The sequence below is a fragment of the Tinamus guttatus genome, unplaced genomic scaffold (genome assembly GCF_059628265.1).
Source record: "Tinamus guttatus ecotype Peru unplaced genomic scaffold, ASM5962826v1 Tinamus_guttatus_pri_ptg000253l, whole genome shotgun sequence".
In the NCBI taxonomy this organism is placed as follows: Eukaryota; Metazoa; Chordata; class Aves; order Tinamiformes; family Tinamidae; genus Tinamus; species Tinamus guttatus.
The window spans coordinates 158881-175886 of record NW_028288787.1 but is presented as its reverse complement, the minus strand read 5'-3'; the positions used below and the strand labels follow the sequence as shown (position 1 = coordinate 175886).

The window sequence follows — 17006 nt, the reverse complement described above, 5'->3', positions numbered from 1 at the left end:
TTGTTGGGATTACTTTACCAAAGCAGCCACCCAGGAGGAGGAGAGAGTACTGCAGAGCAGCAAGCCTCTCAGTATGGGTGGTCAGTGAAGAAACAGAGGAAAAACAGCAGAAATAATAGTATCTCTAAATCAGCTGGTGATTATATGCTCCCTGGGGTTTGTTGTGAAGTTGGGAGTGTGTCTGAAAGCTGGACGGTCTTTTGGGAACACTTTGCCTCGAGTTGACAGGTATCACTGCTTAACTTCTGTCTCTGCCCTGAGCAGTGATGGCAAAAAGAGGGCTTAAACATTTGCACAGGAAGGTGAGAGTAGGTTTTCTCCTACTGTGAGCAGTTTCCATACTTGCTGTTTCCTCAGAAAAAAATCAGTGTTTATGACCTGAGTCCTACTGATAGGAGCGTAGGAAGCTTTCTCCGTTCTTCAATGTAGCCTCTTGTGTCCAACAGATGATTTTTTTCATCGTTTTGCCCCTTTGCAGTTTGCACCCTTCCATTACAGTCTCTGAGCTCGTTTGCGGTGCAGTTACACTCTGCTGCCAGGAGATGCCTCTGCAGCAGGAGAGCAGTGTCACTTGGGGCACCTCTTGGGCACCCTGAGCAGTCACCTTTCCTGAGCAGGGCTCCCTGCATACACAGTAATCTCTGCTTGACTTTGGTATGCAGACAGTGACTGGCTCATGACTGCATTGGTTCCACTCAACTCTGGAGTTTCTGCACCATCTCCTTGCAAATAAGTATAAAATAAAGTTTTAAATAAAAATTTTAAATCAAGCATCTTTTTTTTTTTTAAAAAAAAATATGTAGGGTCAGAATACAAACCATTGATTATAGCAGAGACGTGGCTGCCAAATCATCAGATCACTGTGATCTAATGTGGCAACTTGAGGCTTTCCCCATGGCAGTGCGACACTAGCTGGTAGCTCACAGCAAAAGTGCAGCAATAGTTGAGGTAAAATGTGCTCTAGCAGCAGCACTCATCACATTTTTGAAAGCTAATTTTCATATAAGTGAAGCCAGTAACACCTTAGTATCTGCTGTTACTATGGTCTGCACAGAATCAGTCGCAGCAAATTAGAAAGCATATCTTTTTGTAAAAATACTCTTTCTGTGCTTTTTTGTCAGTGTTCTGCTTATTGAAAAAGGTTATATCAACAACGTCTGAGTGAGCGCTTGAACAAACAGGGCTCCTGTTATGCAGGGCTCCTGCTTCAGGCGCTCTGAAATTATAGACTGCATCAGTTATGTCCAAACTTAGCTTTAATTGAAGGTTTTCTGTACAACTTTATGAGCTTTCTTTATCAGATGCAAGCTGAGAACTTTGGACAACGATTCAGAAGCTGTTTTATCTATCCTGACTTCCCTCTGTCTCAACAGCTAATGTATTTCTTTGTGCTCCTGCTTTAGCAAGTGCTGAATGTTAGGGCTGAATTGGGGTCCTGGGATCTCTTCTTGCTTTTCTCCCAGGCTTCCAGTGTAGTAGCACATGATACATATCTCCATATTGCCTTAGTCTCTTGTGTATAAAATACTGATATCAGTGCTTTACTTGGAAAACAATATGACCATACTAGGATCCTGGGCTGGAAGGGACTAGCAACAGGCAGCTGACCGTGACTTTGGTTTGGTTTTCCCATAGATGTCTCCTCAGTATTACTGAGGTATGTGGAGCTCAGCCCAGTTCTGTAGGGATCCGTGCCAGAACTAGCCCTCTCTGGTAGCTGTGACTTTTTATGGAGCTTGTAAAAGCCTCTGGGCACTACGGTGACAGCTGCTAGCAATGGGAAGGGCTGGACCTTAATATGGGCAGACAGAAATCACCCGTAGTGACTTGGATGAAGAATTCACCTAGTGTAGTAGTATTTTTCCAAAGTGGTTGCAAGTGGCCAGCTAGGAAAGAGTAGGAAAAAAGATAAGCAGATAAGATACCTTAATATTTCCTTAGCTTCAGGGGTTTTCCTGAGTCTGTTGTATTTTGATGGTTTAGTAACCTGAAATGGATCTCCCAAGCATTTGTCCTGCCTTCTCTTGAGCATGAGTGAAATTCTTCCCTCCACCCATTCACGCATGCTGAGAAGTAAGGAGCAGCAAGCTGACTCAAGGAAGATGAGTGTTGAAAGAGAAAATGCTGGTTTTAAAAATAAGAGGGAAGTAGAAATTAGCCTTGGGGTGGAACTCATTCAGTACATTAAATAAATCTCTGAGTGATAAAAAGTGAGAGTTTGCTAATAGTGAGTTTCCTGAAGACAAACAGCTGCAGAGTGTCATCAATTCAGAGGCAGATCAGGGCTAGTGAGAAGGAAGTCCTTTATGAATAACTTAAAAGTTCAACTTCATCTAGTAGTTCACTGGGGAAAATGAAGGGGACAGGGGAATATCTAAGCTTTATCAGTCAAGCACGAGATAACTGAACAACTAATACGATGCAGCTATGAAAAAGATGAATGTAATCCAGAATGGTATATTGGACAAAATTATTTTTAGCAGAGATGAGGAAATTTTAGTGCTATTATCCTAAAGTGTGATGAGCTCTCACTTGAAAGATTGTCACTGAAGGTTGGATTCAAACTGGATAAAGTCCAGAGAAGGATTATTGCTGTGATCAAAGAAATGGAGAGCCTGCCTTCTGAGAAGCCACTGCAGAACTTTGATGATTTAACTTTACACACAGGCTAGATAAGTGTTCAAGCTCTTTTGGAACAGGAGTGAATAGGGTGAGCTGCCTATGAATAAAGGTAAGCTAGATTTTTTTTTTAACATGCTTAAACATCAGAGTAGTGAATTTGTTACCTCAAAAAATACTAAACAAACAAGAACACTCGTTTTTTTGGGGGAAACAAAACAAACCATGTCTTTATCCAGCTATTTTCTAATTTGAAGGCCTGTCTCATGGCCTGAAGAAGCCAGTACTGCCGGTCTGGGGAGTGGACGGGGTCATCGAGAGCTGCCTGGTGGATCCCGCTGTGGCCGATGTGTGTGTGCGCCCCGCTCGGTCGGGCCGGGGTTCCTCTCGGAAGCAAGGCTCAGCGGGGATCACTCGTGACCCTCTGGAAATGTGGGGTTGGGGGCAGTCCTTGTCAACGTGCCGGTCGCCCTGTGCGCATCTCCCTCGCTTTGGATTTTTCACACCCTCCGCCTTCAAAATAATCCATGTTCTATTCCCACTTTACACTGGATACAAAAGTTGTCAAAATAATGATAATGGTCAGCCTATATTGATCTGTGTTTGAGAGAGACGATGTTTGACAAGACTGATTCTCCTCTTTCCTCTCCTCTCCTCTCCTCTCTTCTCCTCTCCTTTCCTCTCTTCTCCTTTTTTTTAATTTTTCAGTACTTCCTATTTTCCTGAAAAGTTTTGGTGTAGATAAGCAGCATGGTGCTGATTTGTAGCCCTGAGTAGATGCCTCTCTGCTGTTCTTCAAACAGCCTGATTGGTGGTGGAGGGGTTTGCTGTGTTGCTGTGCTCTGTCTGGAGCAATCAGTGGGTGAAGGTGGAAAGGCAGGGAGCGGCTCCTGGGTCACTCATGAATGTCCAGCATGTGCAAAAGTGTGATATGTTTCTCCTGGCCGTGTTGCCAACGGGGTCAGGAGAAGTTGAGCTGTGGCCTAGGCATGTTCTTGCAGTAGGCGGCAAGGCCCATGCTCTCCCCTGTGGCGGTGAGCTCTCTGCTCCTCCTGCAGCTCGTCGCGTGCTGCGGGCAGCCTGCGGGCAACGTGCCCAGACCGAAGATTCCATGCTCTGGACAAGGAGACAGTCTGCTCCCGGGGCCGAATTACCGGTGAGTTGGGGTGGAGGGGCTGTGGCGCAGGGGCTGTCCGGATGTTGCGAGGGTGGCAGGCTGAGCCTGGCAGGGAGGGTGCCCTTTCCCTATCCTGTTCTTGGTGTCAGAGCTGCAGTCGAGGCAGCCATGTGGGATTTGAGCCGGAACTGTTCCCACTTCATTGATCAGCTGGGAAAATTTGCAGCAAATGGATGGGAGGTTTAGCATGTGTTTGCTGAAGTGGGTGATTTTGCTATACAGTTGTAGTGAGAGTGGGAAGGTTTGTTCCTTCTTATCTGCAGGGATGTACTGTCCGTAGTAGCTGATTTCCACACTGTATGTGAAAGCAGGTGAATATTCCACCGTCAAGGAAGAAGAGCATTGTCCTTTTTTCCCCCCTAGATGATGAAGGGTTGTGCTGAAGTTCTTGTCCTGGTGACAGTCTGCAGGAAAACAGAGCATTCCACCTACCTATGGCCCAGCCCACATTCAGCACACAGGGCTCGCCCTGAAATGTCGAGCTGTCTTGCAACCCAGCACCGGGAATGGGATGCCTCTGCTTCCTTACTGAAACACAGGGGTTGGAGAACCTGTTGTGCACTCAGTTCTCTTACTCTTGGAGGAAGAAGATGGCAAAATGCCTGGGCTGCATCTGGGAGGCCTGTGAGAGATGAGACTAATGTTGTTTGCTAGGCAGTTCTCCCCTGCAAAGCTGCGTCCTGCAATGCCAAGAATGTGTGGGAAGCATTAGCCACAGTGCAGGGAGTGGAGCTGGGCTATCGTTGGGATGGTGAGTTCTGGCCCCTGCATCTCCCCATCTCGCTTCTCAAAGGAGCAGTTACCCCCCTTCAATATTCCTACTCCCCTCCTTTGCATGAGTCCCTGGAGACAGCTATCCTCTCCTCACTGACTCATCTTTGTGATCAAAGAGAAGTCATCTAGAAGTAAGACCCAAAAAAGAGCTTTCTTACTTTTTCTATATGGCCTGTAATCTCTTATTGACTGTGAAGCTCCGAGAAATCAGTTTTTAGCAGTTCTATGGAGAGGGGCAGCAAATGGGAGCTTGCAGCAGGAGAGCAAGGCAACAGGCTTAGGGTGAGGGGGAAGACACTTAGCTTGAATAACTAGTTGGGAGAGGAGGATATGAGTGTCTACATTGGGGAACATATGTAAACAGCCAGTGTTTCCAAAGGAGCCCCTTTTCTTGCTATGTTTATCTGTCTCGTTTTTAACAAAACAGCCCCTGACTGCATCTGCCTTGGAGCGCTCATGCTGCACAGAGGAGACACTACTGTCAGTGAAGGGGTTAACACCAGTGTCCTGCAGCAGGGGCAGGGATGCAGGCAAACTTTCAGCCTGCCAGCATTTAAACCTCCCAGCGTCAGTGTTGGCAAAGCTCGCGGAGAGCTGGGGAGGGCACCAGCATAGTTTCCATTCTCCTCTCTGCTATGGGAACAAGTCTCCTGGGTAACAAATGCTCCTTGTTCTGCTCAGAGCTCCACAGTTGAGACTCTGTCTCCTTTCTCGCTGCTTCTGTCCCAGCTGAACAGGCCCGAGATGTCTGCTTGAGCCTGCCTTAATTAACGGTGACAATACAATGACACTGGCCTTATTGGGGTTTGCAGGCTACACTCTACGGGAATACTTAGCTGAAACAGTGGTCACATTTAGTGCAATTTGGGTGGAACAGGACTCTCTGGCACGAGCTTTCTACTTGCTGCAATCACCAGGTGTGGAGGTGCATCCCTTGCTCCTGCTAGGAGACTGCATCATGGCTGAGCCTTGTCCCTGCCACTTGAGTGGGATTGGATGGGAGTGCACAACCCAAGCAAAGACAAGCAGTGATCTCAGGAGCGTGAAGTACCACAGATGAGCCATGTTCCTCACCTGCAGGAAGGACCTGCTGAGCTTTGGGGCTGGCAGATTGCTGCTGCTGTTCTGGAGGTGAGTGGCAGAGATGCACCTGTGATATTGACTCCAGCACGTTGTGAATTGATTGTCCAGCCCACAGAAGGCCCAAGGTTATTCCTTGTGGCTTCCCACAAAGGTGTCTCTGTGCACTCGTACCCACAGCACTGGGGAAGCCCAAAACCCCCGTCTTTGGAGGCCTTGGTAACTACTTGATGGGAACAGTCACTGTGGTTTTGGTCAGAAATCTGATTTGAACGTTAGTCAAAGAGGCATTTTAAGGGTTGATAGTGGTGTGGCATCCAGGGTGATTAGCAACCATGTCCAGCGAGAAGTCTAATTTCTGGTATAGCTTTTTATACTGTCCTCTGCAGAGGCAGAGGCCTATACAAAACATTGTGTGGTCTGGGCCGTTTTGTTTTGTATGGCCGTTGCTTTGGGTGTATCACAGCATAGAGCAGAATGTACTAAGGTGTGTCTTGGCTCTTAATTTCTTTGAACGATGTGTCTGGGTGACGTTTCAATACTGTTTTCTGACTTGCTTAGCACCGTGAAGGAGGTGGATTTCGTTCTGACTTGCAGGCCTTGGCCATGCAGAAGGATAGTAATGGCAGCTTAGCCTCTGAGGCGGGTTCAGCAGCCAAATGAAAAAATGTGAGTTGTCCTTCTAGAATAGTTGTCTCGGGGAGCTGTTTCACTGCCATAAACCTCCCTGCTGGAACGGCCTTTGAGGCCAGCCTGGTTTCTGAGGTGTGTAGTTGTGCCCAGTTGTGCCCAGCCTGTGACAGAGTAACGCATCAGGGAGGAGGCAGAGGGTCCAGAGCTCAGAAAAGAAATCCTAAAGTAGCAGCATGTGTCCCTTGTCAAGGCTGCCTGTGCCTTTCCAGGAGCTGTACTCCCTTGCCAGTGGAGCAGGTTGCAGCAGCCTCTGCTGAAAGTGGGATTTTTTTGACCAAAAAAGTCCTTACATGTGGTCCAAAGATGACAAGAGAGCCTGGCTTTTTGCAGGCAGTCATCTCCATGCATCTTGTCTTAGGAAGGAGGGCCTGTTACGAATTGCCATGCAGGCATGCCACAATTTACACTAACTTATTGACAGCACTTTCATCCTAAGCTTTAGTTAATAGCTGCTGTGATCTTGATGTAAGGTTTCCTGCGATAGCTTGAACTTTTTGCATCCTGTGAGGCTTGTGATACTGCTCGAGCTCCTTGTGGTTGCATCACGCCCCAGGGTGGTTGCCTTTCTGGGGTGCTCTGTGGATACTGTTGGTAAAGCTGTTTAGGAAAAGGCATTACAGAAATAGAAGAGAAGCTTCAAGAAGCTTCTTATAGTATTCCTGATCTTTCAGTTTGAGTCCTGCCCATCCTCCTCCTGTGTGCCGCTTTGCAGGAGGGCGTTTTATCTCCGAGGGCTCTGGCTGCCATTGTGAGTGGTAGGAACGCAGCACTCCAGCTCCCTTTGCTTTCCAAAGCCAGGAGAAGAGACCTGCCAGCCTGCAACCACACAGCATCTGCAAGAGGATGAGGTGCTGCAGCTCTATTTTACAGCATTTTACAGGCTTTGTCTTTACGTGCTTTCTCATGCTCTCTTCCTGATTTCCAAGTGACTGTAAGAATCAGTCATCCATCTTCCATCTCAACTTGCTCTCTGCCCTCCCCTCTGCATCTGCCCCCTCCATCATTGCCTGCCTGGTCTGAGATCCCGCGGGGACAGGCTGCGAGCTGGAGCGGCTGTGCAGTGGGCACGCTTGCTCCTTCACGCGCAGCAACGTCACAGCAGCAGCAGCAGGAGCATTGGAGATGGGATTGCGCAGACCCTCTGCAATGCCAGGGATGCAGCTGTGAAAAAAAAAATGACTCTCTGTTTCCCACAGCATCCTGGGGAGACAACACGGAGCCCGCTGGAATCTGAGCACCCAGCGCTAGCTGGTGCTGTTGGAGCAGGGTGTGCGCAGTGAAAGGAGCCGGGGAGCAGAGGATCCGTGGAAAGGTGAGATGGGGAAGTGATCGGGTGGACGTTTTTCTTACTGATGGTTTTCTGGCCGTTGTCATGCATGTCGGTTTGTTTCTGTAGAGATTGCCAGTTACCCAGTGGAGCTAAAAGGTTTGGGGATTGCTTTGTCTCTTTGGAGGCTGCGTCACCTTGGAGCCGTTGCGATTGCAATAACTGATGCAAAAGAGCAAGGAGGCTGCTGTTGCTGTGCCGAATGTGCTTGTTCATTGTAGCTATGAAACAGCGGCCGCCGTGTCAGGGCTGCCTGTGCAGAGGCGAGCCGTGTTTCGCCCCGACAATGCTCTTTTTGGTGCCGTTGCACAGTTCTCTATTGTGTCTGCCATGACAGGCGAGCCCACACGGGTGGTTTTAGTCCCGAGCCGCCCTGCTCCCTGTGCATCCCCGGCGGTGCTGCTGCTGCGCAGCGCGGACGCTGACAGGCAGCGCTGCCATGAATAGCCACAGACAAAGGACCTGGGCAGAAAAAAGGTTGCCGTCTGTGTGGCTTTTTTATTATTATTATTTTAATAGCAGTAAATCGATTGAACAAAAAGGTATTAGCAGAAAATGGAGTGGCACATAAAATCCTGCTCTTCTCCAATGAAATCTGTGTTAGTTGGAGTCCTTTTTGTTGCTTAGGGTGTGTCTGTGATGCTTGTGATGCTTGTGATGCTTTCTCCTTGCCACTTTCCACAGATGAGATGAGAAAGGTTGTCTAAGAATGGAGGAATTATTATTTTTAATTACTGAAATGAGTGGTCCAGCCTGGGTACCAGTTAGTAGAGCTTAATTACATGGTCTCGTTATAACCAAATCCCTCCTTTCCCTCCCTGCCTTTCTTCTTCCCTCCCCCACTGCTGCACAAATCCTTCCATCAAATTGCTGCTGCAAATGGGAAGGGAGAAGCGCTCAAACAAAGAGATGGATGTATGTGGGAAAGGGATCTATATGCCTGGGAGGCAATGTTCAGGATGACAGAACAAAAAGGCAGAACTATAAAAGAAAAAGATTTTGGTGTATGTGGCACAGTGATGTAACTATAGAGGAAGGTAAACATGGGAATTTGGTAACATAAGGAAATGTGTAAATAGGGGATGCAGTCTTTTGCAGTTATGGAAAATGCTGAGCATGTGGGGTTGCAGTTGCAGATGTTTGGGGGGAATTTGTGTTTATGGGAGTGACAGTAGCATAGGTTCTTTGTGGACTGGATTGGTGGGTGTTGAATTGTATGTATGGGATATGGAGGAGGAAGAGTTCTTCTGCTTTTTACCTCTGGACACAGAAAGTATCATATGTTGTTATTACTAATGAGCTAGTTTGGCAGCTCAGACCTATTCACAAAACCCTTCTGCAATTTGCCAAGCTTGGCAGAGTGCTCGGGGACAGATAAGTATTGGAATGATCAGAGAATATTTCAGATAAAACATCTCTAAGTCTGTCAGGAGCCCTAGCATAGCAGGAATAATGTAGGTAAAATTGGCAGAGCAGTGGAGGAACCTTCGAGCCAAAAAGGCCATAGACAGTTGAGAGGGACAGTTGAGAGGGAGTTGAGCCTGGTAAGGCTGAATATGCAGGATATGCTCCTGCGGGGATGGGAAGGGGGATTTGTAGTGTGAGGAACTGGCTCCCAGGTGCATTTGTGCTGGGAAGAGGTGTCGCTGCAGAGCAGGCTTCCTGCGGGAGGCAGCTAGGGAGTAGGAGCAGTGTGTGTGCTGCTCTGATGGAAGCAGACTGAAATGATTCGCGGGAAGGAGATAAAATTACTCCTGTGGATTGTCTTTGCTGCCTTGATCCAGAATGCTGGGAATAACGTTCAGCAGGATCTCTGGGGTGCGCCTGGACCTGCTCTGCAGAGGTGCAGGTGCGAAGGGGAACATGAGCGGGCTCACAAATGGCCTCCATGTGGCTCGATTATTGCTCATCAGGGCGCCTGAGGCTGTTGCAGAAACAAAGACAAAATACTGCGTGACAAGGATCTTAATTTGCTTTGAGTTTGCTACTCCTGGTGAGTCTAGATCTCACCCTGGAGCGGTTCCTGATAGCCAGAGAGTAACCCAACTTTAGCTAACCCGTGTTGTGTTTTGCTCCATTTTTCATTTATTTCTCTGGCTCATTATTCTTATGTAGCCTTATGTAGTATTAAGGGCAGGCCAGTAAATCTATTCTAGCATGGGTCATTGCCCTCTCTTTCACTACAGGTACTGGTTTTACCTCTATTATTCCCCAGTTACCTGGCTTTCCCTCCTTCCTCTCTTCCTCAGGGATATTTTTCTCAAAAGCCCTGATGCCAGCTGTGATCATGCAACAATTCTCATTGCTCTTGGATCAGGAATGTCTTGTCCCTCCTACTTGAGTTCATCCGTATTCTTGAATTTGCTTCCACTTCAAATAATCATTTTCTTTTCTGCATCCTCTCTTTCTTACATTGTCTAAACCATCATTGCCCAAGCTTCCATATTTTTGTTCTTGATGAAATATCATCAAAGAGCTTAGCTATTTGTGTCATATCTAGATGTGTCTTTTTGTTCTACCTTTCCTCACTGCACAGTTGGCCCACTTCCTCTCTCCTTGTTTTCTTTCTGTTTATGTAGATGGAGAACTTGTTTGGCAAAATTTAACGATGATTGACCTTTGCAATTTTTTTCTGTATCGCTTCCCATGATGTCTTAAGGTGGAATTTTCTTGGATGAATAACTCTTTTTTTCCAGTCTTTTTTAAGTGTTCTACTTACCCTATTATCCTTCCTGGTGTGGTCTTTCAGGTTATTCAGGAATACTACTCTTTAAATTTTCTCACCTTGCTTGGCATATGGATTCCTGATTACTTCAAAACATTCAAAATGTTTTCCGCAACATTTTTTCTCAAGCTCATCATTTTCGCTGGCTTTATCACTGTTTTCTTTATAACTGCTCCTTTAAAATTAAAAAGGCTTCATTAGAGCTGCTGTCTTTGTTTTTTTAATCCTTCTATTTAATATAAACTGGATTAGCTTGAGATCATTCACTCCAAGTCACTCCTGTATCAATGATGCTGGTGGATGTCTCTGTAGACAAGGTTCTCATGGACCCAAGCAGTGACTAAATCCAACAAAAGCAAATGAGAAGTGAGAGGTGTTGAGGGCTTTGGAGACCCTGAGGATTTGAGATGGAGATGTCCCCCTGTCAGCTGTGGAACTGAATGACAGTCCCAACTGAGAAAATTTGGGGGAATAAAGTGATTCTGACAGACTGAGCAGAGACTTCCCATCCAGTCTGTAGGTCCAAAAGATCTAGAAGTTTAACCCCATTCCAAGTCTATGCCAGAGCCTATGAGAGAAGACTTCAAGGAGCTGAGGGCTTGTGGCTGGCTGGAGGTGGAATCCATAACAATGATCAATGACAGATGTGTTGGTAACTAGCATTAGTAGTGAGTTTTCATGTTATCTGCTGAACAGGTTCCCTACATACCCTGACATACATATGTCTGATCCATTTCTTTTTTCTCTTCATGGAAATAGTGTTTCTTTTCTGAAAGAAGTGGGTGAAAGCAGGGCCATGCTTTTAAAGATGAGAACAAGAGCAGATCTGACCTGTGCCCAACAAAGCTGTGATGTAGGAGTGGGAATTTGTAAGTAATGGAATTTTCTATCCATAAAATGCACGTGAATATTTCTAACTGGGCAAGCCTGTTGCTGGTTGTTCAGGTGCAACATGCTGCTGGGAGTTTGGTTCATGATACATTAATATCAAACTGTAGGAAAAGTCAATGCTCAGTGGTGCAGGTGCTACCCAGAACAATGTAGGAAACATCCTTTGCTCAAAATGCTCTCTAAACTGAAAATCTGAGAGGTGAAGCAGCTACTGGAGGGAGCTTAAAGGAGCACAAAGAGGCAGGTGAGAAGATTAAGCGACTGTTTAGTCAGAGAAAAAAAGACTGTGGTCATTATAGGTGCAGTAAATGGGAGTGTTTGGCTCAGTGGCAAAGATGGAGGTTGACTGGAGTATGTCACAGGGGAAGTGACACTGGCTACTGCCATCCAGGTGGCACTAACAGGGGCAGAGCCGCCCTGGTAACTAGTGGCCATGGTGCAGCTGGGTGGCCATAGGCCGCATGATTGCTCTTTCCAGCTTGTGATTGCACTTTCTAGCCTGGGCGCACACTCTGAGGTGTTGGGAGAGAGACCATGTGCTGCATTTACACAGCAGACCTTCATCGGAAACTTCTCCTGGAACCAAGGTTACCTCAGACTAGACTGTCGTGTCTTCTTGAGGAAGGGATGCACTGGGGCAGTCTGCATTCCCGTGGGTTCCCAATTTTGCAAAGGACTGAATTATGCGTCCATGGTCCTGTTCAGGAAATCTACTCAATACTAGTGCCAGAAAAATGGGCATACAGTTGCAGGAAGATGCGTTCTGCATGAGAATTCCAGTAATTCTGTGATGTTTTGAATTAATGAGACTGAAGCAGTCCACCCTGGGGAATATTTTGTGCTGCTGAGTGGTGGCTAACACAGGCTCTGTTCAGTGCCAATTAGAACCTCTCCCTTGGCTCTTTCCAGCGCTCAGGGATTGGGCTCTTCAGGTGTTACCCTTGAAGGGAAAAGGGAGTCCTTGCTGTCGAAGTTGGGCTCTTCTCATTATTTTAAATCCAGATCTGTGCTCGATTCTTTGTAAACTGGTGCCAGCTGCAGTTGCTTCTGGAAAAGTGTGACCTAAATGTTCTCAGTGGGCAGGCTTTTTTCTGTTCTGCTCTGTCTGCATTGGTGCAGGAGTAACCACATGGTTACTTAACCTCCTTTTTGCCTAGCAATTCCAATCCTGCCTAAATTGTTTAGAGGCCACCTTCTTTTGCCCCCTCCCTGGCTTTCCCCCGGCAAAGAGCAGGGACACAGGCATCACGCCACACTGCCAAGTGTATTCTGTGCAGCTCAGGCGGCAGAAGCAGTGCTCAGCATAGCTGTCCTTACAGATGCCCTTCTCAGCAGAGAGAATGACCTGTTTGGAGCATCATGCTAGAGCAATTTGCTGTTCTTTTAGTCAGGCGAGTTCCAGTGCCTGCTTTTTCGCATGTAGTGCAGCCCTCAGACCTTTTCCAGTTACTCAGGTGGTAGAGTCATAAGCCCAAACATAAAAAGATCCACTAGACATAGAAATAATTAATATCTGTGATTCCAAGATATTGTTAGCCCATGCAGAAGAACTTCCCTGGTTTTGCTTAGACACATCTGATGATCCTTGCCTGGAGCAACCCCATCTTCCCTGGGCTGTGGCTGTCCACTCCTTCAGCACTTGTTAGTGTGCAAATAGTTGCATTCACTTTTAAGGGAGTTATTTGCTGAATGTGGCTTAACAATATGAGCAGTATTTCTTGCTTGGCTCTTTGGAAGAATGGCAAGTGGATTTCAGCGCACATGTAAGCTTAGCTGTTTTGTATTGCCAACAAACTCTTCCCTCTCATTCCCCTGGCATCTAACTTCACTCACCACTAAGGCTTGTGCTCCTGCTGCAGGTCATAGTGCTTGAAATGGCTGCTGAAGATCTCATCTTCCTTATCCGGATCTCTTCTGCTTGCCTTGAGCTCCACGTCGTATGCCTCATTTTTATTTCTGCAGGCATTTTCTATTTATAATTATTATGTTTAAAGCACTCTGAAGGTGGTGACTGCATCTCATTACAGTAAGCCTGACAGCATTTGTTTACATATGCCTTGCCTTCCTGTTTTCTTTTAGGTTAGCTGCCTTCAGAGAGAGGAAACGTGAGACTGCACAGAGGGGCCTCAGATGTTCATAAGGGTCTCTAGACCGTAGTGTGGTAGGACTAGGCACAGTAAGGGGCATGGAGAGGAAGAACTGTCTGAGAAAGCTGCTGACAAGCAGCTGCCAGGAGGGGTAGTTAAAGCACTGTGGTGGCACCACAGCGGTCATATGTCATTCAGTTCAGGCCTTGATGGGCCTTATTGAGGAACTGATACTAGTAGGCAGTGATCTATTGGGGTTTCTCTTTCACATGCTGTTGCTGGTGACTTGCATAAGCTTTAACCACATCAAAGAATACTTCCTTCCCCATAACACTGACCTCTCCCAGGCTTTTTGCTGCTGGTACGATGGGGCATTACAGGATGGAGAAACACTTCTAACTGAAGCAATGCATTTGTATTGGTCTTGAAGTTGCTGAGAAGTGATTTTCCTCTTTACCAAAAGGAAGGGGAAGCTTCTTTCCTTCTTTCTTCTGTAGAGTCAGGTCACCAGACCTCGCTCATTTAATCAGATAAGTTTGCTCTCTTTCAGCCGAGACCTTAGTTACCTTCCTATCTTTTGGTGGTTCGCAAAGATATTGCTTGAGGACAGGAAGCTGACAGGTCAAAACCCCCATAAGCCTCACACCACACAAACAGTGAAAAGAAATTCCTCAGAGGACAGATACATAAGAAAAATCACTTTGTTCCGTTCTAGACTAATCTTCTTGTAAAGACTGTGAGACATGGGAGCTTGATCTTACAGTAAGAAAATAGGAAGCATATTCAAAAAAGGACACCTTGCTATCAGCTGCCTTTAAGCTAAGAAGGGTGCCTGGCCGTGTCTCTTGCCATTTCCATGAGGACTTTTCTTGGTGAATGCCTGAATTTGAGTGTTAGGCTGCATAAGAAATTACATGGAAAATGGTGTCACTGAGTCTTCTAATTTCAAGACATAAAACTGGTAACCTCCCACTTTTCATTGGGAAAGTGTGGGCCATTCATTACCCCTCAGGTTACCTCAGAAGGATGGTTGCAGAGTGGGAGAAAATTAAGAAACTATCCAAGAAGCTGTACGAGATCCTGGAAAACTCTCCTAAGAGGAAAGACTGAAGAAAATGGAATTATTTGTGTTAAAGGGGAAACTTAGGAGTCATAATGTGAAATAATGAATGCTCAAGAGAGAGGACAGTGATTTACGTGCTACTCAGTTTATAATATGGACATTTTCTAGGAAATTAAGGAGGATTATTTGAAACTCATATGGGAATAATTTTCACACACTGTGATTAATTGGTTCATGGATATTTCCAAATGATGTGGGGCTTATGTGGACTACAACTCTATCTGATGCATTTATTGTACATACTCAGAACAAAAATTGTAAAATTTTGAAATTTCATGGTTGAGTTGAAGGCATCGTCCATGTAAGGGCTTGGGAAAGACAGTCTTCCTGCACCTCTGTTGTGTGTACTTGTTCTTTTCTCTCAAACATCTGCTACAAAAAGAACACAACAGCTTCAAATTGCAGTGTGTCCTAATATGGGTGTTCCCTCATAGAGAGGGACTGGGAGTCTACATTCTTGAGGTATCTTCCTGGATGCTCCCTAACGTCCTTGAAGGGATTAGGAGCAAAGCAGTCATCCCTCTGGTAGTAGCGATGTGTCTCTAGGGTCTCTGAACTGCTCCTCCAGTACAGAACCAAGGACCATCCGGTTTGCTGTCCTACTCTCTCCTGTAGGCCTAAGTCTATGCCCATCCTGCAGCACAGCAAGACTTTCCACAGCAGAAGACCTTTGTTAATCCAGTGTTATCAGATTTAGTTAGTTAGACCCTTAATACTCAGTTGAGCCCCGTCATTCCAGCCTAATTAGCACATGACTATCTTCTAGAGTGTATCCTAAAATAAAGGTCTCATCTGCAGCTTGATTGCTGTCCTTGCTAAAGCTTTTACAGGAAGGCTTTGGGGTTGCCAGCCCCACAGAGGGATGCTTTTCTCCTCTCAGAAGAAAAGTATGTGTCATCATTAGTAGTGTCTGGTCATCTTTACAAGCCTTTTATTAGTTCTGTTACAGGGAAAATATTCTGTTACATAAATTAATGTTGCAGATTTTTGCAGGTCCTCTGAGTTGTGCCTCCCTCCCCTTTGCACCTACCAGGTATGTCCATGTGTGCATACTTGAATACACACGAGCATGTGCATATTAAGAAGCCAGTCAGAGGTGAGTGGCAGGACCAAGGACCAGGGAAAGCTCTGGTATGAACCGAATGAGAAGCCTGGGGCTAGTCAGTAGGGATGCACATAGAGTACAGAAGAAGTATTCTTGCTGCCCTAACGCAAGGACAAACAATGACACTAAAAGTTGACATGTTCAAAAGAACTGACAGAAAGCTGCCCCTTTGGAATGAAATTTGCTGTGAACTCACTGGCTTAGGAGGTTACAAGGCCCAGAGCTGTGAGAATTCAGACAAAAAATGGACACTGTAAGGGATGTCAAGAATATATAAAATTATAATATTTTAGGCACCTAGCTGTGTATGGAAGGGCTATAAAACCTGCTTCTAAATGTAAACTGTTGTCCTGGGGAGGAAGGCGCTTGTGAGAGGGGAGAATGGAGCAGCCACTCACTCATTTACTCAGGCAGGCCCTTCTTATGCAGAGCATCTGACCTGTCTTCTGGCAAAGATGAAGGACTGGGCTTCACTGACCATATGATCCTAATCCAGACTTCTGTGTTTCTCTGCTGATAAAAAAACTTCATTGTAGCTGTTGATTCACAACTGTCCATGACTTCCTTCTTCTGTCCATGACTTCCTTTTCCTTCTGAACGAGTTGGGCAACAGTTGCCCAAGATTTTCTTTCCTGAAAATGCCTTTCTCAACAGACTTGTTTTGCCAGAGAGATGACATCAAGAGTTGCCATGTAGTGCAAAGAGCCATTTCTGTTCTTAGGCAGTCTCACCCTAAGACTAGTCTCGGGATTTGTTCCCAAATCAGAATCTTCTACTCCCATTATATTGGGAATCATTTTCCCTTTCTTTTCCCACCCTGAACTCTGTTGAAATGTCAGACAGTATTTACACCTGTTTGAATACACAAGGCCTGATTGTTCGAGTATTTGCCACAAATAGGGTCAGAATTGCCCCATCTCAACAGTCATACAATCTGTTTCCCTCTTTGAACCTGAACGTAAAGCTACGTGATCTTTCCTTCCAGCTAACTGCTGGGAAGGCTTCAATCCAATCCATGAACCAAGAGCGGTTGGGTGTCAGCTGCAAAAATATATGTTGTCCTGAAATCCTTTTCAGGATGGGCTAGACATGATGCATCAGTCTCAGCAGATGCTGCTTTTATTGGACTCGGCCATCCTGATTGGTAACATCCTGTTGTTACAGAACCAGGGTTCTGCCTGCTTCCAGACCATCAAATTGTTTATTGCAAATTTCCTACTTTGCAGCGAGAGAAAATTTCTTCCTGTGTGTCCTGTTATTGCTTCTGATCTTGGCAGAGCTTCTTAGATCTGGGAAGGGCTAAAGTTTTCTGCAGCCGTGGCAAAAGGAGGTAGCTGCTGTTTGAAAAGCCATTTAGATGTGCATCATAAAGAGGAACATCTAGTAAAACTAGCCAGCTACTGGG

General features: G+C 46.0%; 1 protein-coding gene across 2 annotated transcripts in view; it reads left to right on the top strand.

The window, feature by feature from the left end:
- The first annotated feature begins 7292 nt into the window (after positions 1 to 7292).
- LOC104574454 (AP-4 complex accessory subunit RUSC2-like) overlaps positions 7293 to 17006 on the top strand; it is a 32884-nt gene continuing 23170 nt past the window's right edge. For both annotated transcript variants that reach the window (XM_088526705.1, XM_088526704.1), the window contains exon 1: positions 7293 to 7655. The gene's annotated coding sequence lies outside the window, so the exon portion shown is untranslated. The remainder of the gene's footprint in view (positions 7656 to 17006) is intronic.